The sequence below is a fragment of the Pelodiscus sinensis genome, chromosome 3 (genome assembly GCF_052426305.1).
Source record: "Pelodiscus sinensis isolate ZL-2025 chromosome 3, ASM5242630v1, whole genome shotgun sequence".
Taxonomy (NCBI): Eukaryota; Metazoa; Chordata; order Testudines; family Trionychidae; genus Pelodiscus; species Pelodiscus sinensis.
Genome location: NC_143054.1, coordinates 55509377 through 55535703, shown reverse-complemented (window position 1 = coordinate 55535703; position 26327 = coordinate 55509377). Strand labels below are relative to the sequence as shown.

General features: G+C 44.9%; 1 protein-coding gene and 1 long non-coding RNA gene across 4 annotated transcripts in view; one reads left to right on the top strand and one right to left on the bottom strand.

The window, feature by feature from the left end:
* The window catches only part of KCNQ5 (potassium voltage-gated channel subfamily Q member 5), a 451764-nt gene that overhangs the window by 363894 nt on the left and 61543 nt on the right, over window positions 1-26327 (bottom strand). The gene's annotated exons all lie outside the window — the stretch shown is intronic.
* Window positions 1-26327, top strand: part of LOC112546439 (uncharacterized) — a 31708-nt gene that overhangs the window by 3081 nt on the left and 2300 nt on the right. For both annotated transcript variants that reach the window (XR_003090135.3, XR_003090132.3), the window contains exon 2: window positions 1082-1124. This is a non-coding gene — a long non-coding RNA (uncharacterized LOC112546439). The remainder of the gene's footprint in view (window positions 1-1081; window positions 1125-26327) is intronic.

Below are 26327 nucleotides of genomic sequence, written 5' to 3'. Positions count from 1 at the left end.
TCCTTAGTCCTCTCTATTTTAAAAATCCATTCTATTGAAAGTGGAAGCCAGCTAAGGTCAGCAAGAAGCCATTCTCTTCCGATCACTGATCTGCAAACACACCATCAGAGAGCCTCCGTCTGTGTCTACACTGGCATGAATTTCCGGAAATGCTTAAAACAGAATAGTTTTCGTTATAAGTATTTCCGGAAAAGGAGCGTCTACATTGGCAGGCTGCTTTTCCGGAAAAGCGTCCGTGGCCAATGTAGACGCGCTTTTCTGGAAAAGAGCCCCGAACATCATTTTCGTGATCGGGGCTTTTTTCCGGAAAAGACTACTGGGCTGTCTACACTGGCCCTTTTCCGGAACAGTGTTCCGGAATAAGGACTTATGCCCGAGCAGGAGCAGAATAGTTTTTCCGGAATAGCGGCTGATTTTGTACAGTAGAGCATCATTGCTTTTCCGGAAATTCAAGGGCCAGTGTAGACAGCTCGCAGCTTATTCCGGAAAAGCGGCTGATTTTCCAGAATAAGTGGCCCAGTGTAGACACAGCCTCCGGGTTTGCAACAGAGACTGAATCAATCAAACCTTTTGCAAAGAGAGCTCCTTCCTGGTCACGTGAGCCAGATTCTGGTGATTCTTTAGTGCAAGGATGGTAGAACTGTGGACTTCACCAAAAGCATCAAGGATGACCATACATATCAACAAACAGCTAAAAAGCTGGCAGCTTGCAGATTTTCTAGACAAGTGATCAGTTCAGGAAGTGTAGTAAGAGGTTAAAGAATGAGTATAGGAAGACCAGGGACAAGAACCTCACTTCAGGCAATTCCCCAATGACATGTACATTTTATGACAACTATAACTTGTTTCTGGACACTGCACTCAGCACAGAGGCAACAGTGCTTTATGACGACCTGGTCAGCTGGGCCAGTACCTTGCTGATCCCTAACTCCATCCTGGGGACTGAAGGGAGATAGCAGCAGGCATGAAGTGATTCTTAATGAAACCAGTCCCCTGGTAGATCAGGATCAATGGCAAATTCTCAGTTTCTATTTGTCAGAGCTATCTGATTTCTCTCTCTACCTTCCCAACCCCCAAACAGCCTGCAGTGAACTCAGTGGAGAAAGAAGTCCCCCCAGAGCCCAGTAAGTGTCTGACTCAAATTAAAAGTTTAATTATTATTTTGGGAGAAATTTCTGCCTTAAGCAGTCATGCAAAGTTAGTTATCCCCAACTACCACTATTTGGCCGCTAATGGCAAATTGTGTCACAAGCACCTTGACCTCACTCCCTCTTCTGTCCCCACCACATGGGGTTGAAAATGACAACTTGGAATTTCAAACATTCACACATAGTTGTAAGTGCTATTTTTACTGTTAAGTCGCAGACATTTGCTATGTCATTCTTGTTTTCCTTTCAGGAATAAAAAAAATTGCCATTCTGTAAACATTCCTCCTGGGTCTATGCAGCTGCGTATAAACTGTGAACAGGGTGCGTGTATGTAGGAAATAGAATACTATTTCCAAATCTATTCCATTTCACATAGAGGTAATCCATGTAGCAGTGTAGGAAAGCTGCAGATTTTCAGTGAGCTTGCGTGCAGCATTAACAGGAAAAGCCGTGTGTGAGCTAACACAGCAGCAAATCAATTCTCCTCATGGATTCTGCAGGCAGTCTTGACTGCTGACAGCTTGAAACTTTTCCTGAAGCAGAAACTCCAGATAGTCAGTGGCACTGTGGGGAGGGATGTATTTTCTCTGTTTCCCCACCACCACTTCCACCTGCATGCTGACCAGTTCACTCCACTCACAAATATACTCTTTGGTCACTACATGTTTAAATACATCAGCTGGATACACTGAACATTTCCCGGTAGCAGCTTGGAATAACATCTCCCTCAGACTTTAAGGTACCCAAAAGAAATGTTATATCTTCAAATACATGGATGGCCTGAAGTAACCAGCCTTTTGCTTATGTACACATTCTTCCCCATGGTAATTGTAAATGGGAAATTCTATGAAACAGAGGAAAGACTTTAAACTTAACATTGCCTCTAAACTTCTCTAACTCTGATAAACAAGGCTGTGTTTGGAGAAGTATGAGGACTGAAGCATCTCCTTTATGATGTGTGTGGGTTTACTTTAGAACTTTGTTACTTTTTATGTTCTTGAAATAGTACAATAATGAATGTTATGCTCCTCTACAGAGCTACTTTAAAGCAATACCTCTGTTTCTTATCCATTATGAACCTCTACTGCCTGCTGTTCTTTTGGAACTCAATCCCTGGCCCAATGTCTCCTGATGGAGCGTTCCAAAAGGCGCCATTTCCATGACAAACTTATGTCCTCTTGAGAGAACAGGCTAGCTGGTCCGGTGTCAGAAGAAGAGGGACAAAAACCTGGAACAGCAGCCTGCTGACAGCCAAGAGAAAAAGCTGAGGCTCACTGCCTAGCTGGAAGACAAGTTTCAGTGAGGGCACAGGAATGGTGGCAAAAGGAGGAGGACAGAACTCAATAGAGAGATCTGCTTCATCAACTCCTTCTACAATGACTGAAAGAGCACACCTGCCTCCCTCACACCACGGCACGATCACCCTGCAACAACCTCAATTACAGCAGGAGCTTGGACAACTGCAATATCGGGGTGGCCCTTGCATTCAGAATTCACGAGCCCTGGGCTGGGCAACTAACCCCCATATAGCCACCTTTCTTTCACCTCCGCCTCATTTCAGTGCGAACCTCCTTTCCCTCCCCCACTGCCAAGTGAAGTGTAAGCATGCAAAGAAGGATAAAGGAGAACGTAGGGCCAGTGGATATGCAACAATAGGGGCACTGTGTTGGGTATGAACGATTTCCCTGTCCCTGTGCCACAGTGAGGGATGATTTTTTAGGGGTGTGATTTTATAATCTTCAGCAACACGCTAGTGAAATATTTTTTAAACAAATTTTAAACTAAGGTCCTATAGACTAACACAGTAAATTCAGAAACTGACAGTATACTGCTCGTACGGATGGGCAAACACCTGTTAAATGGCTTCATTACCACCGGAATGGCTCTTTCACAGGTTCAATGTTCCGTTAATTGATATGGCAATATTTTTCACTTTTAAGTTAAATAGCTCCTCTTCGGAGAACAGGAATAGGAAGAGATAGGTGAGTCGACATGAAGACCTAGTGGTGCCCCACATTTTTGGGTGCAGAACACAACAGCATATGGATAAGAATGTCTCTGACTGCTCTCCCCAAAATAAGAGAACCACTATTCTCTCCTAGGAATACTTTGTATTCTCACACTGTATCCCTGATTTCTGCTGTCTGGGTGCAACCAATTTCTTCAGCATCAGGGATATTAAACGTAGGTTAAATTTAGGAGCTATGTGAGCCGGCTCAGTCCCTCCTTGCACTGGGTGGGGACCAAACCCTGCTGGGGCTCTGCAGTTTAAAACGCAGTAGCAGCCAGGGGGCAGGATGCCCAACTCCTTCTGCCTTTTAAATTGCAGAGCCGTAGCAGGGTTTGCTCCCGGCGTGAGCTAGGACTGAGTGGGGCTGCCTGACCAGCCAGTAGCAGCCCCTGTCCATGGGGGTCTCAACTTCCCACTGGGACCTCCTGCGGCCATGGGCTGCTGCCAGAGCAGTCTCCTCTGCCCGTTCCCTCTGCTCATAGAGGCGGCAGGAGAGAGCAGAGACTGTGCTGGGGGGCACTGGCTTTTAAGCTGGCTCCCCGCATCACGGGCTCCTTCTTCCCTCCTTGCTGCCTCTCTTACATCCCTACTCAGCAGTATCTGCACTTTTTGGGTAAAGGCACTGATCCAGCATCCCCTCACATTCCTAGATCCATTCAGAGGGAAATAGCTTATCTGTGGCTTCACAGCAGTTGTGAAGAGCTAAGCAAGCCACAGTAATGTTGTGAGCACTGAATACTCTGGCATCCAAACATGTAGAATCCCAGTGGGCTGCAGGTTGCCCACCACTGGTTATGCAGCCCACTGAATGGAAGGAGGACCACTCATGTGGCCCACTCACTAGTTCTGGTTGCCCATCACTGCTATAGCCCTATCATCAGTTCCTTATTCCCCAGTTTAAAATACTCTTAACAAACAGTAGATCCACAGAGTTACAAGCACCTCAGAAATGGAGATTGTTCGCAACTCTGAAATGTTCATAACACTGAATAAAACATTATGGTTGTTCTTTCAAAAGTTCGTAACTGCACATTGACTTAATACAGCTTTGAAATGTTACTATGTAGAAGAAAAATGCAGCTTTCCTTTTACTTTTTAGTAATTTACATTTAACACAGTACGGTACTGTATTTGCATTTTTGAGGGTCTCTGCCACCACCTGTTTGACTACTTTCAGTTCCACATGAGGTGTCTTTGTTCATAACTCTGGTTTTATAACTATGAAGTTCTTAAGTACTATACAAGTACCAACTTGGTTTCTGTTATTTACTAATCCTCGTGTAACATATGTACCAAGTCGTTCACTAGTGGTCATTGCAAGATTTTCAGGTACAAAGCTTTTAACTCTAATCTTTCCTTGTCAAATCATGATGTTGATGTGAGTTATCTTGGTAAAATTTAGTTCAAACTATATTTAATAAATTAATACATTATCACAAGTGTAACTAATATTTTATCGCAAAATATCTAACAATGCATGACATGAAAGCTGTGAAATTTCTATTACTATGGCAAGTGTATTTTAAAGACTTTTTCAGTGTTTGGTATGAAATATCAAACCCTTTGCTTTGCAACTACCGTATTTTCCGGCGTATAAGGCGACTGGGCGTATAAGACGACCCCCTAATTTTCTAGTTCAAAGATAGGTTTTCGTCTTATACTCGCTGTATAAGACTACCCCCCCTTAAGAGGCCAACCGGCAGCGCCCCAGTGCCCCTCCGCCTCCCCGGCTTTGCTCCCAGTGTCACTGGTCTGCTGGAGACGGTCCCCAGCAGACCAGGGGCACCGGGAGCAAAGCCGAAGCGGCGGCGGGGTGCCGCGCTTCTGAGGCTTTGCTCTGGCAAAGCCTCAGAGGCACGGGACCCTGCCATGGCTGCGGCTTTGCTCCCGGTGCCTCTGGTCTGCTGGGGACCGTCTCCAGCAGACCAGGGACACCGGGAGCAAAGCCTCTGAGGACGCCGGCAGCGGGACAGCTGCGGCGTGCCTGGGCTGCCCTGCTGCTGGCTTCTCCCGAGGCTTCGCAAAGCCGTGGAGGGGCTCGGGCAGCAAGCCAGCCCAGGCGCGCCTGGGCTGCCCCGCTGCCGGAGCCCCTCCGCGGCTTTGCTCCGCATCTTCCTGGTCTACACACCAGGGAGACGCGGAGCAGCTTTTCTCGCCCCGGAGTACACGGGCGGCAGGACCGCGAGGTCCCGCAGTCTGTGCCCTCCAGGGCGAGAAAAGCCCCGGCGTATAAGACGACCCTCGATTTTTGGGGGATGTTTTTTAGCATAAAAAGTCGTCTTATACGCCGGAAAATACGGTATGTGCATTTCTTTTACAACTAATCACATTTATTACTGGAGTAAACTGAAAATAAAGTATCCAGCACATTCTAGCTTTGTATTCAAAAATTAAGCTCAGTTGCAGGCAAGTGTTTCCAAGGAAAACAACCATTGAGAGATTTAAAAAAATTAAAAGCCTGTTTGAAAAAAATATATAAAAAAGGAGTATGTATGCTGATGGCACTCATTATACCAAAAGATCCTACCAACTCAGTCCATTGGCTTCTATGTCTGATTGATAAATTCGGTATGCTGTCAGGATTATCATGCAAACTGGGACAAATCTCACCTACTGGACGTCTCAGAAAATATAGACTGCTCACATTAGGAGTAATTCCCATTTAATGACAGTAAAGAGATCACTTATTTATAAATGAAAGTATGCATACCTAAAACATTCTGATTTTCAATTATAATATAAGGTAACCAGCAAAACCTGCAAAAAGGCTGCAACAGTTTCCTCTCTCTCTACTAAACAATCAAAATCTCCACAAGAATATAAACCGCAGGATTACCTATTTGTTAAGAATGAATATTCTAAGGCTGATAATCTCTTTAAAAGCCTAAACAAATGTATATAATTTTTATAAAATAAAAACAAACTCATACATCTTGGATTTCCCATGAATCTCTGAAAGATCCTGGCTATCAGGTAGTATTGCCCTCTGCATCTCTATTTCTACTACCTAGATTTTAATATATGTCTAGTCACTGACTATAGGCAGTCCCCGAGTTACGCGGATCCGACTTATGTTGGATCCGCAGTTACGAACGGGGCTTTACTCGCCCCGGGGGACAGGAGTGGCGGGACGCCCAGATGCGCCGCGGTCCGCCGCCCCCGTCCTCCGGGGCAAGAAAAGCTGCTCTCCGTCTCTCTGGTCTGCAGGGAGACGGGGAGCAAAGCCTTGGAGCACGCCCGCAGCGGGACAGCCCGGGTGCTCGAGCTGTCCCCCTGCGGGCGTGCTCCGCGGCTTTGCTCCCTGTCTCCCTGGTCAGCAGACCAGGGAGACGGAGCAAAGCCGTGGAGGACTTGGGCGGTCCCGCCACCCCCGTCTCCCTGGTCTGCTGGGGGTGGGGTGCAGCTAGTGCCCACCCCCCCAGCAGACCATGCTTTTCTTGCCTACCCCTGGGGTAGAGCAGCTGGGGGCTGCCGTGTTGGTCCCGCAGCGCCGCTCCGGACCAACCCGGCAGCACCCCAGCTGCTCTGCCCCAGGCATCCTCATTCAGCTGCTGCTGGTCAGTTTCAGCAGTGGCTGAATCAGGACGCCTGGGGCAGAGCAGCTGGGTGCCAAGGAGCCGCGCTACTGGAGCAACCCAGCAGCACCCCAGCTGCTCTGCCCCAGGCGTCCCCAAGTCAGCCGCTGCTGAAACTGACCAGCGGCTGACTACAGGAAGCCCGAGGCAGAGTTGCTCTGCCCCAGGCTTCCTGGAATCAGCCACTGATCAGTTTCAGCAGCAGCTGACTTGGGGACGCCTGGGTTTCTTAAGTTGAATCTGTATGTAAGTCAGAACTGGCGTCCAGATTCAGCCGAGGTTGAAACTCATCAGTTTCAGCAGCGGCTGACGCCAGTTCCGACTTACATACAGATTCAACTTAAGAACAAACCTACAGTCCCTATTTTGTACATAACCCGGGGACTGCCTGTATATAGTTAACCTCCACAGAATTCAACTCTTTTCCTTTGTGACTTATTTTAGGCCTTGATCTCCGCAAAGGTCTATATACATTTAATTTTACACACAGGCAGCAATCCCACTTTAGTCAATAGGACTGCTCCCTCAGTAGAGTTGCCCTGGAGTCTGCAGGAATTAAAGATTAATCTTTAATTAAAGGTTCTGTCATCTGATGAAACTTCTAGGAATACATCCAAACAAAGCTGGCAACCCTATCTTTCTGTGTCTTGTTTAACACATGCTTAAATCTCAACAGGAATGAGACCATAGTAAAAACTGTATACTACCTTTTCTTTGTGCTTTAAACATTTGTCCTTACTATTTGAACTACTTCTCAGCAACAGAAGCAAATAAAATTCTTACATTCAATTTGAAGTACTTTCTAACATCTTAAAGTATTAAAAAAACCTACCACCAGTTCCACACTGAGTTCTATCTAAAATAATCCCTTAATCTCACTTACTGTAAAACTGCAGGATTTTATGAAAATGTTTAACCATGACAGATAAGTACACAAGAACAAAATAACTTTCTCCCAAGTCCTGCAGGCAAGATATAATATCCCATATGGCCCTAATACATGTTATTAACAGCTTTCTCCTCTGATTTGGCAACATAGTCTATGCATTGTTGTCTAGCTGGATATCTACCATAGTGAAGGACTATAATATAGGTGTTTCCTGCAATATAACCTACTACCTATATTCATGCATAAACAACATTAAAACCCAGCCCACACAGAAAAACTAGGGAATAGAATTAAACCTTCTTAAAAGATACTTTCTGTGTAAATCACATTCCTTCCTTGTGCTGGTGGTGTTACTGAATGATTCAATTAATAAGTCACCTTCAAACATGGGAATATTAATAATATCATGCAGTAAGAGCAGGAAACACTCAGATTCCACAAGTTACTTTTGGGAAAAAATAACTGCATTATTCTTTTTTACTCTGACCACCTAATGGATTTCCTGTTTATTCACAGCTTTTCACAAATATCAATTATAGAATACATCTTTCTAGGAGAAGCAAATTTGCTATAGCACACTCCTAAAAATGTATCAATAGCATTCCTTCTGACTTCTGCAAGAATCAGTCGCTACTGACGGTTTCAGCTGAGCATGCAGTCTCCTCAGTATTCCCAGCTCTTGATTTTAGAAGCTCATATCTAAGTTTAGTATTGGATTCCCATAAAACAATGAACACTGTGGTATCACTAGACTGCTGGAACAGCTGAAATTTCATTTTTTCTTTCTGTTGTAAATGATTAATTTCAGGAGATTCTCAATACTTGCTAACTTGGCAGCACTATAAAAGTATTTAATTGGTTTGTAGTGCAAACTCTATATGACAAGTTTCTAAAATGAGTGTTATTTACAGTCTGAAATTCCTTCAAACCAAAGAATAGAAAGAAATCTTCATTAATGTTGTGTGGGAGGTAGAAATTTAGATAATATTCTTGACCTACTAAATTATTACAATAGATATCATGTTGGAAAAATGCTAGCCTAAGGAATCAAGTCCATTAACTTTACTTTGCTGCCTACATGTAATTTTAGTTTACCTGATGTACAGAATAAAAAAGACGTCAGGTGGTCATCCAGTCCACCCTCCCCCCCTCCATGCTCAAAGCAGGACTAACCCCAACTAAATCATTCCAGACACAGTTTTATCAAGCCTGGCCTTAAAAACCTCTAAGGCTGGAGCTTCAACCACCTCCTTAGGTAACCTAGTCCAGTGCTTCGCTAGTGAAATAGTTTTTCCTACTATCCAATTTAAACTTCCCACATTGCTACTTGAGACCATTGCTTCTCATTCTGTCACCTGTGACCACTGAAAATAGTCTGTCTCCATCCTCTTTGGAACCCTGCTTCAGGTAGTTGAAGGCTGATTGCTATAAAATACACCCCTTTCGTTCCTCTCTTCTGCAGACAATATAAGCCTAGGTCTCTTAGCCTCTCCTCCCAAGTCATGTTCTCCAACAACCTAATCATTTTTGTTGCCCTCTGCTGGACTCTCCAATTTCTGCACATCCTTTCGGCAGTGGAGGACCCAAAACTGGATGCAATATTTCAGATGTGGTCTTACATGTGTGGAACAGAAAGGAACAGTCACTTCCTTTGATCTGCTAGCAATGTTCCTACTAATGCAGTGGAATATGCCATTCGCATTCTTGACAGTAAGAGCACACTCACTCATTTCTCATCTACTGTTATCCCCAGCTCCTTTTCTGCAGAACTTCCACTGAGTCAGTTCAATGCCCAGCCTTTAGCAGAGCTTGGGATTCTTCTGTCACAAGTGCAGGATTCTGTACTTGACCCTCGTCAGATTTCTGTAGGTCACTCTGGACCCTATTCCTACCCTCCAGCATATCTACTTCACCTAGGGTTGTTAGCCTGTAGCCATTTACACGATTAACTGATAAGCCTAACCTTGTCGATTAATTGTAAAAGTTTCACACACACCCTTGCTGCCTCTGTATCAGGAGGAATCAGTGCCCACCAACCCACCTCTCTCCCCACAACCACTGCCCTCCACAACATAACAGCATTTGGATCCAGGAAAGAACAGCTCTGGATTATGTTTAGGGCTTCAATTTTGGACATTGAGATTGAATGAAGGATAAAACAGGATTTGATGGCTCCAAAATATTGTCTCAAGATCTAGTCACCCCTTCCAAAAATGGAAATAAAGCAAAATCATCTATTCTCTATAGGTATGTCTACACTACAACTTTCATAGGCGCTACACTAGCGCTCCATTAGTTCAAATTTAATTAGAACTAACGGAGCGCTTAGTTCGAACTAGGTAAACCTCATTCCACGAGGATTAAGTCTAGTTCGAACTTACTTGTTCGAATTAAGGGCTGTATAGACCCTTAATTCGAACTAGTGGGAGGCTAGCCCTCCCCAGGTTTCCCTGGTGGCCACTCTGGCCAATACCAGGGAAACTCGTCTGCCCCCCTCCCGGCCCCGGACCCCTTAAAGGGGCACGGGCTGGCTACGGTGCCCGTGCCAGGTGCAAGCCTGCCAGCACCCAGCCAGCAGACCCTGTACCTGGCACGGCTCGAGCCACCCACCCGATGCCCCCCAGCCCTCCCCCTCTTCCTGGGACCAGGCTGGCAGCTCCCGGGAGCTTGCCCGGGACCGCAAGAGGCGAGCATCCGCCTGGGCTAGTGCGGACATCGTGGACCTCGTCCACAACCTCCGCACTAGGCACAGGAAAGTGGCCGTCTAGGGCAGGAGAGTTGCCAGCCCGGCCACCCAGGCGCAGGTGTGCATGAAAATCAAGGTGGTCCACTGAGACCCCCGACCCTGAGCCCTGAGCTTACAATGGCCGTCCTGGGTCAGACCAAAGGTCCATCTAGCCCAGTAGACTGTCTGCCGACAGCGGCCAACCCTAGGGACCCTGGAGGGGATGGACCGAAGACAGTGACCAAGCCATTTGTCTCATGCCATCCCTCTCCAGCCTTCCACAAACCTTGGGCAGGAACACCACTCCTACCCCCTGGCTAATAGCACTCCATGGACCCAACCTCCATGACTTGATCTCACGTGCCTTTAAACTCTGTTCTAGTTCTAGCCTTCACAGCCTCCTGCAGCAAGGAGTTCCACAGGTTGACTCTTTGCTTTGTGAAGAAGAACTTTCTGTTACTAGTTTGAAGCTTGTTACCCATTCCTTTCCTTTGGTGTCCTCTAGTCCTTCTTTATGGGAACTAATGAAGAACTTTTCTGTATGCACCCTCTCCACCCAACTCCTGCTTTTAGAGACCTCTATCCTGTCCCCCCTCTGTCTCCTCTTTTCTAAGATGAAAAGTCCCAGTCTCTTTAGCATCTCTTCATATGGGACCTGTTCCCAACCCCTGATCATTTTAGTTGCCCTCCCCTCTCCCAGCCTCTCTCTTCCCCTCTCCCACCTTCTTTTCCCAGTCTCCCCCAGTTTTGTTCAATAAAGACAGATTCCATTTTTGAACACAATTGTCCTTTATTTTGTACATCAAAAAGAGGGGCTAGGGAAGGGTAAGTGGAAGGAGGTGAGGGAGGAATGGGTTACGCGCCCCCGATGGGGAGGACTGGGCTGGCTCTGCGGGCTTCTGGGGGTGGAAGCTCTCCTGCAGCCCCCCAATTGTCCCCTCTCCCCAGATGGCAGCCTGCGGCAAGTGCAGCCAGTCTGATAGCCGAGTGCTATGATGTGCCCAGTGTGGGTACTCCAGGCAATCCAAGCCAGGACTGCTTTGCAAGCGGGGCACCCTGAGAACTGTCTGGGGTGGGGGTCGGGACCCTTTAAGCACAGCCCTCGGCTAGCCTGAGACAGCATCTCCACGCTATAAGTCCTCCTCTGATGCCCTGCCGGCACTGCTTCCGGCCATCCTTAAGCCTGGTTCAGGGTCCACTTAATATGGACGCGCTAGTTCGAATTAGCAAAACGCTAATTCGAACTAGTTTTTAGTTCTAGATGCGTTAGTTCGAATTAGCTTAGTTAGTTCGAATTAGCGCTGTAGTGTAGACGTACCCATTAAGTTTCTGCCATTATGCCTGCATCTGAACTGGATCCAGAAAATTGCCCCAATTTGGAGCCAATTCAGAACCAAAAGTGGACCTCATTTATTCTTTAGATTTCAGTTTGCCTCCCTCTCCGGAAATTAGCAGGCCCTTTTATATTACATTTATGACTGGTGTTTCATCACTAGTTGTTAGCAACTTTCACCTTAAAATGTGAGTACAAGAGCCCTCCCACGAGCTGTTCAAAGTGATTGGCAGTTCCTTCTAGGCACCACAAAAGAGACTTCTCAAACCCTCTCACCCCCCAGGCCCTGATCTTGTTTATGTTAGGTGTGTGTAATGCTTTACACTCATATTTGTGTTGCTTTGTAGCTTAGATATAAAAAAAGCTGCAAGATTATTATGTTTTTTTCAGCTTTGGCATCCAGATACAGGATACGATGTCTTGCCTCTGCATGTGGGTATGTGCTTTTCCCACACCTGCATTTTGTGTTGTCGTCTTGTCTCTGCATGTAAGCATGTGTTTTTTCCCACACCTGCATTTTGTGTTGCTCGCTTTGAGATGTGATGTGTTTTTTATTTGAGCTAGTATTTTGGGGTGACACACTCACCTCTCTCCCACAAGGAGCTGCTGTGTCCCTGGACCATAACCAACCCTGCATATCTTGCCAGGCAACTGTGATTATACACCTGAGCTACTCCTATCTGGGGCAGTGTGGACTAGCTGACGGACTCTCTAGTAAACACCACTCCTCTGGATAGTGTAGTAGCCTAGCAGTCGGAGCCTCTTGTCAAAGTCCCTTTTTACCAGGGCAGTGCAGCCTAGCAGCCAGTCTCTAGGAAACATCCCTCTCACCAGGGCAGTGAGGCCTAGCAGCCAGAGTCAATAATAAAAGGATGTTCCACCCCTCAGCTCAGGGATTGAAGAATTGGTAGAGGGAACCTGGCCCTCCCTACTCAAACAGGTCCCAGCCCAGGACCCTTTTAGCATGGCACAGTCCATTGCTCTCAGCAGGGAGTCCCACTGCAACATACTGAGAGCCACAGACTATAATATCCCGCCCTGGGCTACTTCGTACAAGTCTCTGCTGACTTCCTTCCTTCTTAGTAGTATTACCATTGCACCGAGGAGATCTAAGCATTGGACCAGAACCCCATAGTGCTATGCACTGTAAAAACGCCGAACAAAAAGATGGTCTCTGCCTTCAGTGGCTTATAATGTAAGCATAACACCAGAGATGGCAGCAGGATGTGGGCAGAGTACAAATAAACAATGAGATAATATTGGTCAATAGGGTGGCAGCAATCTCTACATACCACACCAACATCCCAGGTTACAAGTTGTCAAGTAACAAATGTACTTTTACAAGTATATCTAAAGAAAGATGGCAAGTATCAGAGGGGTAGCCGTGTTAGTCTGAATCTGCAAAAGCGACGAGGAGTCCTGTGGCACCTTATAGACTAACTGAAGTGTAGGAGCATAAGCTTTCGTGGGCAAAGACCCACTTTCACATGCATCTGACGAAGTGGGTCTTTGCCCACGAAAGCTTATGCTCCTACACTTCAGTTAGTCTATAAGGTGCCACAGGACTCCTCGTCGCTTTTAAAGAAAGATGGCAGCATCAACAGGCAAAGAAACTTACATTAAGACTATCTGCTAGAATCACCTATATTTTATCCTTGGAGTATTTTGATTTTGACAATACAGAACAAAAATCTGTTTTGTTGTGTTTTAATTTGAAACATGGTGTGAACATGCAAAAGGATTAAAGGGAAGTCTGGGTTATCTTCTCCTACTGGGACATTACTTTGAAAATACCCATCACAAAATACAATTTCATGCATTCAAAAGGCAAAAATATTGCTCAGCAAAAAGCTAAAGGATAAATCATTTTTTACTGGAATGATTATACATTATCTAGTGTGACAGGGTCAGGCTGGAGGACTGCAGTGGGGAGAGGGGCAATTCTGGAAGGCAGCAACAACCCAGGCTAATCAGGAGCAGGGGAGACAGGGTTGCAGTAAATCAATCAGGTCCAGCTGATCTCACTTCAGACTGCCACAAAGCTTTTTGAAAAGAGTCCTCCCCTGCAAGACAGGGGAAGGAGACCGGGAGAAGAAGTCGAGCAAGAGCAGAGCAGAGCAGAGCAGACAAACAAACAAAGAAAAGTAACAGTAGCATTGCCAGAGACAGAAGTGGGAGGAGCTCCAATGGGGGGCTTCTGGCTCCTTTTTCCCTGGCCGATTATTTTCGCATCCCAGGCTGACATGGGGGCACCTGCCCTCAAGCCCTTTTGTTTGCTGAGGGACAAGAGTTCAAACCCTGCCAAGGGCAAGCGGGGCCAGTGGTGCAGTCCTGAGACTGCCGGACTGAGCAAGGGTCTGGGACTCTGCCACAGCAGCTAGGAGTGAACTCCATCACAGGCCAAGGAAGTAAATTCTACTCTTCTTTCAGTTTGGTGGTGACATTTATCACTGGGTTTCAGGAGTCTTTTCCAGCAACTCACCACTACTGCTCCTGTCTTTGTGCTAATATTAAATAGGGATTTGAAGGAAAACTGCTGGTATTTCCTGTCACACTCTTCTCCTCTCGTTTGGGTTGTATGATTTCATACCCTATCAGCAATTAAATTCAGTGTTGCCAGCCCTCATGATTTGTTCATAAGTGATGAAATATTGGCCTGGGCTGAACCCCATCTGACAATGACTGAAAAACTCCAGCACTTTAGCAAATTCAAACCCTATCTGGAGGAAAACCCCACTAACAGCTGCCTGCCTGGACTTTCTATTATAGCTGATCAACCAATCAGAGCTGCTACAGGAAGAGCCACCTTCCACCCCTAATATCAGTTACTGTTACAGTAGTGCTGAGGCAACAACAGAGCTGAACAGCCCAGCAGTTCAGGTGTCTCTGCTCTCTCCTGTTTCAAGTCCCCCTGAAACCAATGGAGACAAGGTAATGTCTCTTCTCCCTCCAACACCTGGCCTGGAAAAGGAGGTGAAGAAGTCTAAGAAGAGCACAGTTGAAGCTGGGGATAGAACTGATGGCATGGTGATAGAGGGGACAGTGCTAATATGAGGGTTTAGAATGGGACTAATTGTACGGCAGTGGACAAGCAGATGTGGGGGAGAGAATTCCTGCACCAGAGACCAAAAAAATCACCTCTCTGATGCATTTGGGGAGTAGGCAACACTAACATTAGCTCAAAAATTAAAATGCAGATCAGAAAACACAACAATCCGCCCCAAAATTTTACATAATGAAAATAAAAATAAGCATGATCATTAGCATATCCAGGATTAGGAACTAAATATTCTTAGACTGATGTACACAGTTTTAGGGGATAGGTCATTCCAATCAATTCATACATCAGGAAATGAAAGTAGTATTACAATAGCAATTAAGTTATTATAAGTCGTGTGGGTGATATTTCAGCTTCCTGTAATATTAGACACCTATGCAGATTATCTTCTCTTTAGCAGTACCATAAAGCAACAGCTTTGTAACTTGATAGTTAGCAACCTGATGTGAAAGTAAAAAACACCATGTAACCTTCATATTGCAAGCAGGCAAGTCTCAGTGAACAGATGGCACAATCTTTTCTACACAGATTATGCTTCTGCCAAAAAGCATACAAAGAAAACGTATTATGTAGCTGCGTGCCACTCTCTCATTATGCATAGAATAGTTTTTCAGAAACTCATGGCTGACTAAAGAAAGTTGTTAAGGTTGAAATATGTATTCCAGCTAAACTAAAATCCCCTTGCCATGATGTTATAATAAAAGAAATACATTAAGGGGCCATATGATGTGTGATATGTAGGTATCTGGGAGACTAAGGGAGTTAAATCAGCTGAATTTGCAAGCAGAGGAAGGCAGCGAAGTAGGATTGAGTGATTTCTGCACCCCCTCCCCTTTCCATAATTTGGAGGAAGTGGTGTGTAGTCAACACCAATGTTAGCTCTTTCTTTGCCTGTACCGTGGGGGCCCCCATTAAATTGGCATCCAGATCCTGGAGATGTCTAGCCAGGCCCTGCACTTGACTTGATGGGAATATGGCCTGCCTAACCCTGCTGACAGAAGCCAAGCAGAGGGAATCACTCAGTCTGAGGTGTCTGCTGGTTGAGCCCCTCAGGAAGCAGATAAGAGAGCTGCAGGAGGAGAAAGGGACTCTCGTCTGAGGCAGAAGGAGGCATCCATCTACCAACTTGACATGATGTTCCAGGACTCATGTTGCATGCCTGGAAACCATTTCCAAGAACTACAGAGGGTGCAGCCCTCTAATCATTACCTCATGCTGCTCATTGTCATGGACACTAGCAATACTACCTGATCAGCAGTGACTATAGAGCTGTGGAAAGGAGGATGAAGGAGTCAGGGGCACAGGTTCTGTTCTCATCCATCCCAGTTGAGAATAAAGGCCCAGGAAGGGACATGCACATCCTCAAGATGAATGCATAGTTGTATATATGGTGTCAACAGGAGCGCTTTAGCTTTTTTGACTATGGTATGGTATGCCAGGAAAGAGGTCTGCTTGAAGTGATGTGGTCCCTCTGACCAAGATAAAGGAGAGCATTTTTGCTCACAGATTCACCAATCTAGTAAGAAGGGGAGAGGGATAGCTCAGTGGTTTGAGCATTGGTCTACTAAACCCAGAGTTGTGAATTCAATCCTTAAGGGGGGCCATTTAGGGATCTGGGGCAAATATGTCAGGGATGGTACTTGGGCCTGCTATGAAGGCAGAGGACTGGCCCCAATGACCTTTCAAGATCCCTTACATATGAGATAGGTACATCACCTTAATATAATTCAAAGGGGGGTAGGTGACAGAAGCCCACAGGTAAGCATAAAAAGGCACCTTAACAGAGGGCTAGATGTTGGTGAGGAGATATGGAAAATTACAGTTTGATCATAGAAGCAACAAGGAGATCATAAGGGAATGCCTTGCATTTTTAAAGGAGTAAAGAGAATAAATGGGTGCTCCATCAGCTCTTGCCATGCCTCCACATAATAAAGTCAATGGACAGGGACTGGAGAATGTCGATCATTTTCTCTACCTTGGTAGTTATCTTTCATCCAAGACAGATATTGATGTAGAAATCCAACACCGTCTGAGCTGTGCCCATGCAGCCTTTGCACATTTACAGCGCAGGGTTTCTGAAGATCACAACATTCGAACAGACGCCAAACTTCTTGTCTATCAAGACATCATTCCCTCAGCTCTATTGGACGGGTCTGAAACCTGGACAATCTACACCCATCGCTTAAAAGTCCGTGAGGGGTATTATAAATGCTGCCTCTTCAACATCTTGAAGATCAAATGGGAAGACAGATGATCATGCCTCTTCCAGAACACTAATGTTAGTTCAGTATTGAGGCAATGATCATCTGTCATGTTCGCATGCCAGACCATCACCTCCCAAAACAGGTCCTGTTTTCTCAGCTGAAAGAAGGGTACCGCAATGGAAGCATTGTAAGAACTTGCTAAAGAATAACTTAAAGAAGGGCAACATTGATGTTGACACTTGGGAGACACTTGCTCAAAACGGAGAGAAGTCCTACGCAATCGCCCCCTGCAATCTGAATTTGCAAATTCTAGATCAGACCTAGGGCAAGATATGTCCCCGCTTGCCTTGTCCCACACTGCTCAGACCCATGGCTGTGGGATGGTTTTTCTTTTAAAACTGAGTCTGGAGGAGAGGGGGGAAGCTTTGAGAGCTGTTCCCCAGCACAATCCCATTGACTGGTTTCTGGCCAGAAACTGGCCAAAAACTGGTCAACGGAAGCTGCCTGTTTCAATAACAGGCTGCCATGAAGCACAAGAGCTCCAGAGCAAATGGCTGCAGCCTGTGGAGGGGCAAGGGCAGGCAGGGAGGCTGATTCAGGAACTACTGCTGGCTGGTAAGTCAACTGGCAGAGCTTACCTCTGGCACCCCAGTCCCTCTTCCCCAATCCTCTGCCCCCTCCTGTACTCATATCCCCTCTCAGAACCAACATCCCAATCCCCTGCCCTAAATCATAGTCCCCTCCCGCCCTAGCTCACAACCAAATCCCTGCATGCCCTCCTGTACCCCAATTCTCTGCCCTAGGTCACATTCCAATCTCCTCTACCCCAGTCCATTGCCCCAAGTCACAACTGCCTCCTTCACCCAAACTCCCTCCCTTACCCCAAGCTCCTTTCTGCACCCAACCTCCAACTCGAATACCATACCTCCTCCATTAATATAATGGAATATCTATCAGGGATGGTCTAGACCAGGCATGTCAAACTCGAAGCCTACCAAGGGCCACACAAACGAAAACTGATAGCTTTCAGGGCCACCTAGGGTTCTCAGATGGTTTGTCGAGCCAAAACAAAAAAAACAAAAAACAAACAACACACATATTTTAGGTTCCAGACAGTAGGCACCAATACCTTAATTTAAATATAAATTTAAAGTACTTTTATTTTTTGTATTTGATACATAACTTGTTTTGTTGAAATAAAAACAAGTATAGACCATGGTTAATAGAACAGGCGTCTGAAAATTTCAGATACTTTGTAAGTTTGAGATTTTGCATAAAAATATAATTATTCATGAAATTGCAAAAAAATTGACATTTACTGATATAAAATTAATATACAGGCAGTCCCCGGGTTACATACAAGATAGGGACTGTAGGTTTGTTCTTAAGTTGAATCTGTATGTAAGTCGGAACTGGCGTCCAGATTCAGCCGCTGAATCTGGACACCAGTTCTGACTTACATACAGATTCAACTTAAGAACCCCAGGCGTCCCCAAGTCAGCTGCTGCTGAAACTGATCAGCAGCTGATTCCAGGAAGCCCGGGGCAGAGCAACTGTAGTCAGCCACTGGTCTGTTAGGGAAAGCATCCATATAAAAAAGCAAAGTAAGACAGACAGGTCATCAATCTGCCTCAGCTGGTAGAAGAAATGCATGGGGCAGGCACTGAAGAGAAACAGTTTCAGAATCAAGGTAGAGATACATTCAGTGAGATACCAGGTAGCTCTTCCCCTCTCTCTCCAGGTAGCTCCTCCCTGCTTCTCACTGGCCAGCTGAGGGGGAGAAGTGCTGATTGGACAGCATGCCTCATATCCCAGGATAAAATGTGGAGCCTCTTTCCACTCCATTTCAGCAGTCCCACCCCACCCATCCTGATCTAACAATGAGAACCTGGCCTGACAGATGCTAAGGGTCTAACAAATAGCCAGTTTGGTGTCTGGAAGGACTTTTCCCCGCCACTGGCCAGCTGGCAGTGAGCCAGAGAGATTTTTGCTTTGCAGCTCCTTCAAGCCACTCTGGATTAAGTAGGAATGCACTTAGTGCCTAACTGAGGTAGTTGGGTTCAGCTATTAATTCATTGCAACTGGCAGCTGGTTTCCAGTACCAGTGAAAAGGATAAAATGAACAATTCCCAGTGGTTAAAGATTTGGCATTTGGGGGACAGGCCTTGAGCCCATGGGCGAGGATGCAAGCTTGTGGCCTTTGAGGTTTGACATTGTGGCCCAACGATTTGTGCCTTCTGTTTCCTCACAGGAGGGGGCAGGGAGGATGCTAGGAGTTCAGAGAATCTACTCTGAGTTACAGGCTATATGGTAAAGAGCCCTGTAATACCTCACGCTGGAACCAATTAAATGCTTGGTAGAGGGAAATATGGGTGACCAGTAGATAATGTCCTTCTCTAGGCTCAGGTTTAATCAAAATGATGGCTTGCTGCTTCATTCCATGCATGTGCTTGTCCTCATTTTGCCATTGCATCCCTATCAAAATTGATGCTTTCATTTGGTGAATTATTTTCTATAGAGCAAATTATTAGAGACTAGTATGCAAAATGCATTATCAAAATCAGTAAGACAACAGACAGTTTTCATATTGTACTGCAATATAAACATTAAAAACTTTTATAATTATGTGAAACTGAAATCCATTACAAACTCTTGACAATCCCTTTAGAACAAGAACAGTCCCACCAAACAGGAATCCTGTTAAATGTTGTATAGACCATACATACTGCTTAATATGCAGTAGAATAATACTATGTTAAAAATATTTCATTGCAGAAAAATTATGCCACTGTTTTGTTTTTCTCATTTTTAAATCAATGATATTTTGGTAGATTATTAATGAGATGTACATACGTTTGATAAATCTGTTTTGTCAGGTCATTTTATTTATTAGATCACTATTTCTCAAAGTAAGATCAACATTAGATGAAAGAGGAAGACTAGAGACTTCTAAAAACAATTAATTTGACATCAAGAATTCAAGATAAAGTCTGAACCTTGAAAGCTAGACTTACAAAAGGCGCTCTGATGTTAGAAGTGTGATGTAAGTTATTTTTAATCATAAAGATCAATCAAATTTCTAGCATATATGAAAAATAAATTTCTGAAATGTTTAAAAATTCCAAATACGGTAGTTCCATTTGTGTTCTACAAATTATTGAAAAATTCCAAATGGTTCCCACAATTTTAGATCATTCTGCTCAGCAAGGATTCTGCACCAAGCCCAGAATACTCGTTACTTACAAATAACAATGAAGGATCAGACACAAGCTAGTCATCTAAAATTTAGTTTTATCATTGCAAATGATTTTATCACCTGGGTGGGTAAGTATGTGTTTAAGTATACTTTAAAACATCAATGCACTTAAAAAAATGTCAGTCAGTCTCCAGCTCAATCTGGGCTCTTCTGGCAAAGAGCAGCAGTCCTGTCTCTGAGCATGCTTTGCCCTAGATAACCAGAATCTGGTTGTTTGCAGCTGCAATTTACTATGTGGAGCAAAGGAGAGGTAAGGTGAGATTTGGAGGTAGCCAGATTGCAATCTGTTAAGAGTTTAGACAGATACTCAGACCAGAATTTTGACTTCTGTTCTGACGTGACTGGATAGGAGGTGAAATTCTCGGAACAAGGTTGCAGTTTTCACATCAGCCTTAGTTGCTTTTGAAAAACGTTCATACTATAATGCTTGGCAGCTCTTAAAGATTGCTTACACTGTGCTGGTGATTTCATAATCACCTTAGAAGTCCACTGCAGCATGCAATCAATCTACGGGAGCTTTGGGAGTATTCCGATAAGGGTTTTATTTGTTTTTTAATATACTGTCATAAGAACATAAAAACGGCCGTACTGGGTCAGACCAAAGGTCCATCTAGCCCAGTATCCTGTCTACCGACAGTGGCCAGCACCAAGTGCCCCAGAGAGGGTGGACCGAAGACAATGATCAAGCGATTTGTCTCCTGCCATCCCTCTCCAGCCTCTGACAGACAGAGGCCAAGGACACCATTTTATCCTCTGGTTAATATCCTTTTATGGACCTAACCTCCATGAAATTATCTAGCTTCTCTATAAACTCTATTATAGTCCTAGCCTTCACAGCCTCCTCTGGCAAGGAGTTCCACAGGTTGACTACACGCTGTGTGAAGAACTTTCTTTTATTAGTTTTAAAACTGCTCCCCATTAATTTCATTTGATGTCCTCTAGTTCTTCTATTTAGGGAACTAATAAATAACTTTTCTTTATCCGCCCTCTCTACATTACTCATGATTTTATATACCTCTATCATATCCCCCCTCAGTTTCCCCTTTTCTAAACTGAAAAGTCCCAGTCGCTTTAACCTCTCCTCATATGGGACCCGTTCCAAACCCCTAATCATTTTTGTTGCCCTTTTCTGAACCCTTTCCAAGGCCAAAATATCTTTTTTGAGGTGAGGAGACCACATCTGTACATAGTATTCAAGATGTGGGTGTACCATAGTTTTATACAGGGGCAGTAAGATATTCTGGGTCTTATTTTCTATCCCTGTCCTAATAATTCCTAGCATCCTATTTGCCTTTTTGACCGCTGCTGCACACTGTGTGGAAGTTTTCAGAGAACTGTCCACGATAACTCCAAGATCTCTTTCCTGATTTGTCGTAGCCAAATTAGTCCCCATCATACTGTACGTATAGTTGGGGTTATTTTTCCCGATGTGCATTACTTTACACTTTTCCACATTAAATTTCATTTGCCATTTTGTTGCCCAATCACTCAGTTTGGTGAGATCTTCTTGGAGTCCCTCACAGTCTGCTTCTGTCTTGACTATCCTAAACAGTTTTGTATCATCTGCAAACTTTACTACCTCACTTCTTACCCCTTTCTCCAGATCATTTATGAATAAGTTGAAAAGGATTGGTCCCAAGACTGACCCTTGAGGTACACCACTAGTTACCCCTCTCCAATCTGAAAATTTACCATTTATTCCTACCCTTTGTTTCCTGTCTTTTAACCAGATCTCAATCCAAGAAAGGACCTTCCCTCTTATCCCATGGCCATGTAATTTACACAAGAGCCTTTGGTGAGGGACCTTGTCAAAGGCTTTCTGAAAATCCAAGTATACTATATCTACTGGATCCCTCTTGTCTGCATGTTTGTTAACCCCTTCAAAGAACTCTAAGGGTACGTCTACACTACAGCGCTAATTCGAACTAACTTAGTTCGAATTAGTTAATTCGAACTAAGCTAATTCGAACTAACGCGTCTAGAACTAAAAACTAGTTCGAATTAGCGTTTTGCTAATTCGAACTAGCAAGTCCACATTGAGTGGACCCTGAACAGGGCTTAAGGATGGCCGGAAGCAGTGCCGGCAGGGCATAAGAGGAGGACTTAGAGCGTGGAGATGCTGTCTCAGGCTAGCCGAGGGCTGCGCTTAAAGGGTCCCAACCCCCACCCCGGACAGACAGTTCTAAGGGGTGCCCCGCTTGCAAAGCAGTCCTGGCTTGGATTGCCCTGAGTACCCACACTGGGCACATCACACCACTCGGCCATCAGCCTGGCTGCACTTGCCGCAGGCTGCCATCTGGGGAGAAGGGGCAATCGGGGGGCTGCAGGAGAGCTTCCACCCCCAGAAGCCCGCAGAGCCAGCCCAGTCCTCCTCATCGGGGGCTCGTACCCCATTCCTCCCTCACCTCCTTCCACTTACCCTTCCCTAGCCCCCCTTCTTCTTGATGTACAAAATAAAGATAACGTTTCTTCCAACATTGACTCTGTCTTTATTGAACAAAACTGGGGGAGACTGGGAAAAGGAGGTGGGAGAGGGGAAGAGAAAGGCTGGGAGAGGGGAGGGCAACTACAATGATCAGGGGTTGGGAACAGGTCCCAGATGCAGAGAGGCTACAGAGACTGGGACTGTTCAGCTTAGAAAAGAGGAGATGGAGCGGGGACAGGATAGAGGTCTCTAAAAGCAGGGGTTGGGTGGAGAGGGTGCACACAGAAAAGTTCTTCCTGAGTTCCCATAAAGAAGGACTAGAGGACACCAAAGGAAAGGAATGGGTAGCAGGCTTGAAACTAGTAAGAGAAAGTTGTTCTTCTTGACAAAGCAAATAGTTAACCTGTGGAACTCCTTGCTGCAGGAAGCTGTGAAGGCTACAACTAGAACAGAGTTGAAAGGGAAGTGAGATCAAGTCATGGAGGTTGGGTCCATGGAGTAGTCTTAGCCAGGGGGTAGGAGTGGTGTCCCTGCCCAAGTTTGTGGAAGGCTGGAGAGGGATGGCACGAGACAAATGGCTTGGTCACTGTCTTCGATCCATCCCCTCCAGGGTCCCTAGGGTTGGCCGCTGTCGGCAGACAGGCTACTGGGCTAGATGGACCTTTGGTCTGACCCAGGACGGCCATTGTAAGCTCAGGGTCGGGGGTCTCAGTGGACCCCCTTGATTTTCATGCACACCTGCTCCTGGGTGGCCAGGCTGGCAGCTCTCCTGCCCTAGACGGCCACTTTCCTATGCCTAGTGCGGAGATCGTGGACAAGGTCCACGATGTCCGCACTAGCCCAGGAAGGTGCCTGCCTCTTGCGGTCCAGGGCAAGCTCCTGGGAGCCGCCAGCCTGGTCCTGGGAAGAGGGGGTGGGCTGGGGAACATCGGGTGGGTGGCTCTGTGCCATGCCAGGTGCAGGGTCTGCTGGCTGGGTGCTGGCAGGCTTGCACCTGGCACGGGCACCGCAGCCAGCCCGTGCCCCTTTAAGGAGTCCGGGGCCGGGAGGGGGGCATAGAGTTTCCCTGGTGTTGGCCAGAGTGGCCACCAGGGAAACCTGGGGAGGGCTAGCCTCCCACTAGTTCGAATTAAGGGGCTACACACCCCTTAATTCGAACTAGTAAGTTCGAACTAGGCTTAATCCTCGTAAAATGAGGTTTTCGTAGTTCGAACTAAGCGCTCCGCTAGTTCGATTCAAATTTGAACTAGCGGAGCGCTAGTGTAGCGGCTATGAATGTTAGTTCGAACTAACGTCCGTTAGTTCGAACTAACATTGTAGTGTAGACATACCCTAACAGATTAGTAAAACAGGTTTTCCCTTTACAGAAACCATGTTGACTTTTGTCCATGTTGACTTCTGTCTAGTTTTTCAAAGTTATTTTTCTCTGAGATAAAAGAATATTAAGAACTTTATGAAACACCACAATACACTAGAGCATGGACTGCATGCTGAGACTTTATTTCTTAGTATGAGCAGGGCTCTGGCAGCAGGGCTGGAGGTCAAAAGGACCTATGAAGAAAATTAAAAAGTACATTTTCTCTCTCCCCCCAACCTGTTGGGTTCATTACATCCATAGTGTTATAGCAGGAGAAATATAGTTTGTTTTTTGTGCAAACAACTTGCAGGACTTTTTTAATTATAAGCCATCTAGGGATACCCTTCCATATTGCCATGAGAGTTGGAGTTTATGAGTGTAACTGACATGCCTTTCATTTTTAACAGGTTTCATTTATTATTTTACTCCATTGCTCACATACAACAGATGGCTTTTTCTTTGAGTTGTCATCTTGCTAACAGGAATGTCTGACAAGCTGGCGGTCTTATTAGTGTGTGAATGTTACATATGTTTTCTGTATGATAAAGAGCCAATGAATTGACTGAACATTTTAATATTGTACCAGTTTTCATAGATAGGCCAGAAGGGTTCACTATAATCATCTACTCCAACCTGTCTTCTCTTAAATTAATTCCCATTTCAACTAGAGGTGGGTTTTTTGTTAATAACAACATCCAATCTTGATTGTGAAATTATCAAGGTGGGAGAATCCACCACAACTCTGGGTAAAAATCTCAGAGGGATAGGTACAGTGTTGGTCTGTAACTAAAAAAACCTTAAAACATAACAATGGTTCTGTAGCACCTTAGCACCTAACAAAAATATATAAATAATATCACAGGCTTTGGTGGGCACAACCCACATCGTTGGCTGCAAACAGCAAACCATAGCCAATGTGAGCCATGAGGCTTCCTGGCTGCGGAGCTGGTAAGTAAACAAACTGGAGAGACCCAATAGCACTTTCACAGAGTGAGTCCACGGACCACTTTGATAAACACTGTGTAAGATAATACAAGGTTACAGGCAAACATGTCCCTGAACAACCCTCTAATATATTTTGCATAACCATTTTGAATGATATTATTGCAGGAAGCACTGCTGTTATAAGCCGAACTTCTGTGTCTTCATAATGGGTTCCATTCAAAACTCAATGAAGTCAATGAAATATACCTACTGACTTCAGTGGGCTCTGAATCACCCTAATACTGAACAAAGCTGAGTGCCAAATGTGGTGAGTCACTGACAGAGAAATGCACTACAGTTCTAGATATATTTTCTATAGCAACACCATGTAAGAAACAGCCCTTGGGTCATGTACATATCAAACTGTAGATATGGCATACGTAGTGTGTCCACTAACGCTTATTTCCGGCTAACTAAAAAGAATTAAAATTCCAAGCCAATGTGAAATATGCCAGCATTTTATTAAATTATGCTTGTCTCATGATTCCTATCCCATTCCCACAAAATATGACAATATTAAGAGGCATCCAGTTCTGCACATTTAATCATTTTATCACTGAACTATAAATAAGATTCCCCCTTTCCCTCCCCTCCCCACACAAATTAGCTCTTCTCCTTTGAAAGGGAATCAAGCTTGCTTTCACGTTTTCTTTTACTCATTGAAATGTTCAGTTGAATCTGGTATAATTTTAAATGCAGAATTTTTTCTGTCATTTAAACAAAATAAAAACTATTCATAGTCAACCTAATAATTCCAATTGACCACAACGATGCGATCAGTAATAGCTGACTATCAGCTGCAAGCTCACATAAACTAAGTTGCTTGTAACCTGAACCCACATTTCTACTATAGAAGCTAAAAAAACTATTGCAGGAAAGGTTCTCTTTTTCTCCCCAAACTTCCACAGCCTTATTTAGTATCCAGCTAGAGAAAACATATTGGCACTACTCACTGGATCAGGTCTTGAACAGAGGGGCCAAGACAGCAAAGAGCCTAGCAACAGATTATGCCTAGAATCTGTATGCCAGCCAGTTATTATCCATCTATTGACAATAATCCTTTCTGAATTCTGGGTCCTTAATAATCTTGGGTTTTGCTCCCTTGATATTTCACATTTATCCAACTTCCTGCTCTGCAATTTAGCTCTTTATTTAGCTCACAAAGTAGGCATTATACTAAGTAGGTAGAGTATTCATCTTTTAGCGTCAGTGCCAGTTGCCCTAGGCAACCACTTGAAGGGAAACCTTATTTTCATCTTATAACCCAAAATAGGCCTGAAGGGTCAACTGCAAAGCAGAATAAAATGCAGGTTTTAAACTGCCAAAAATGTTAAATACACAAACTGATTTCATTTGTACAAT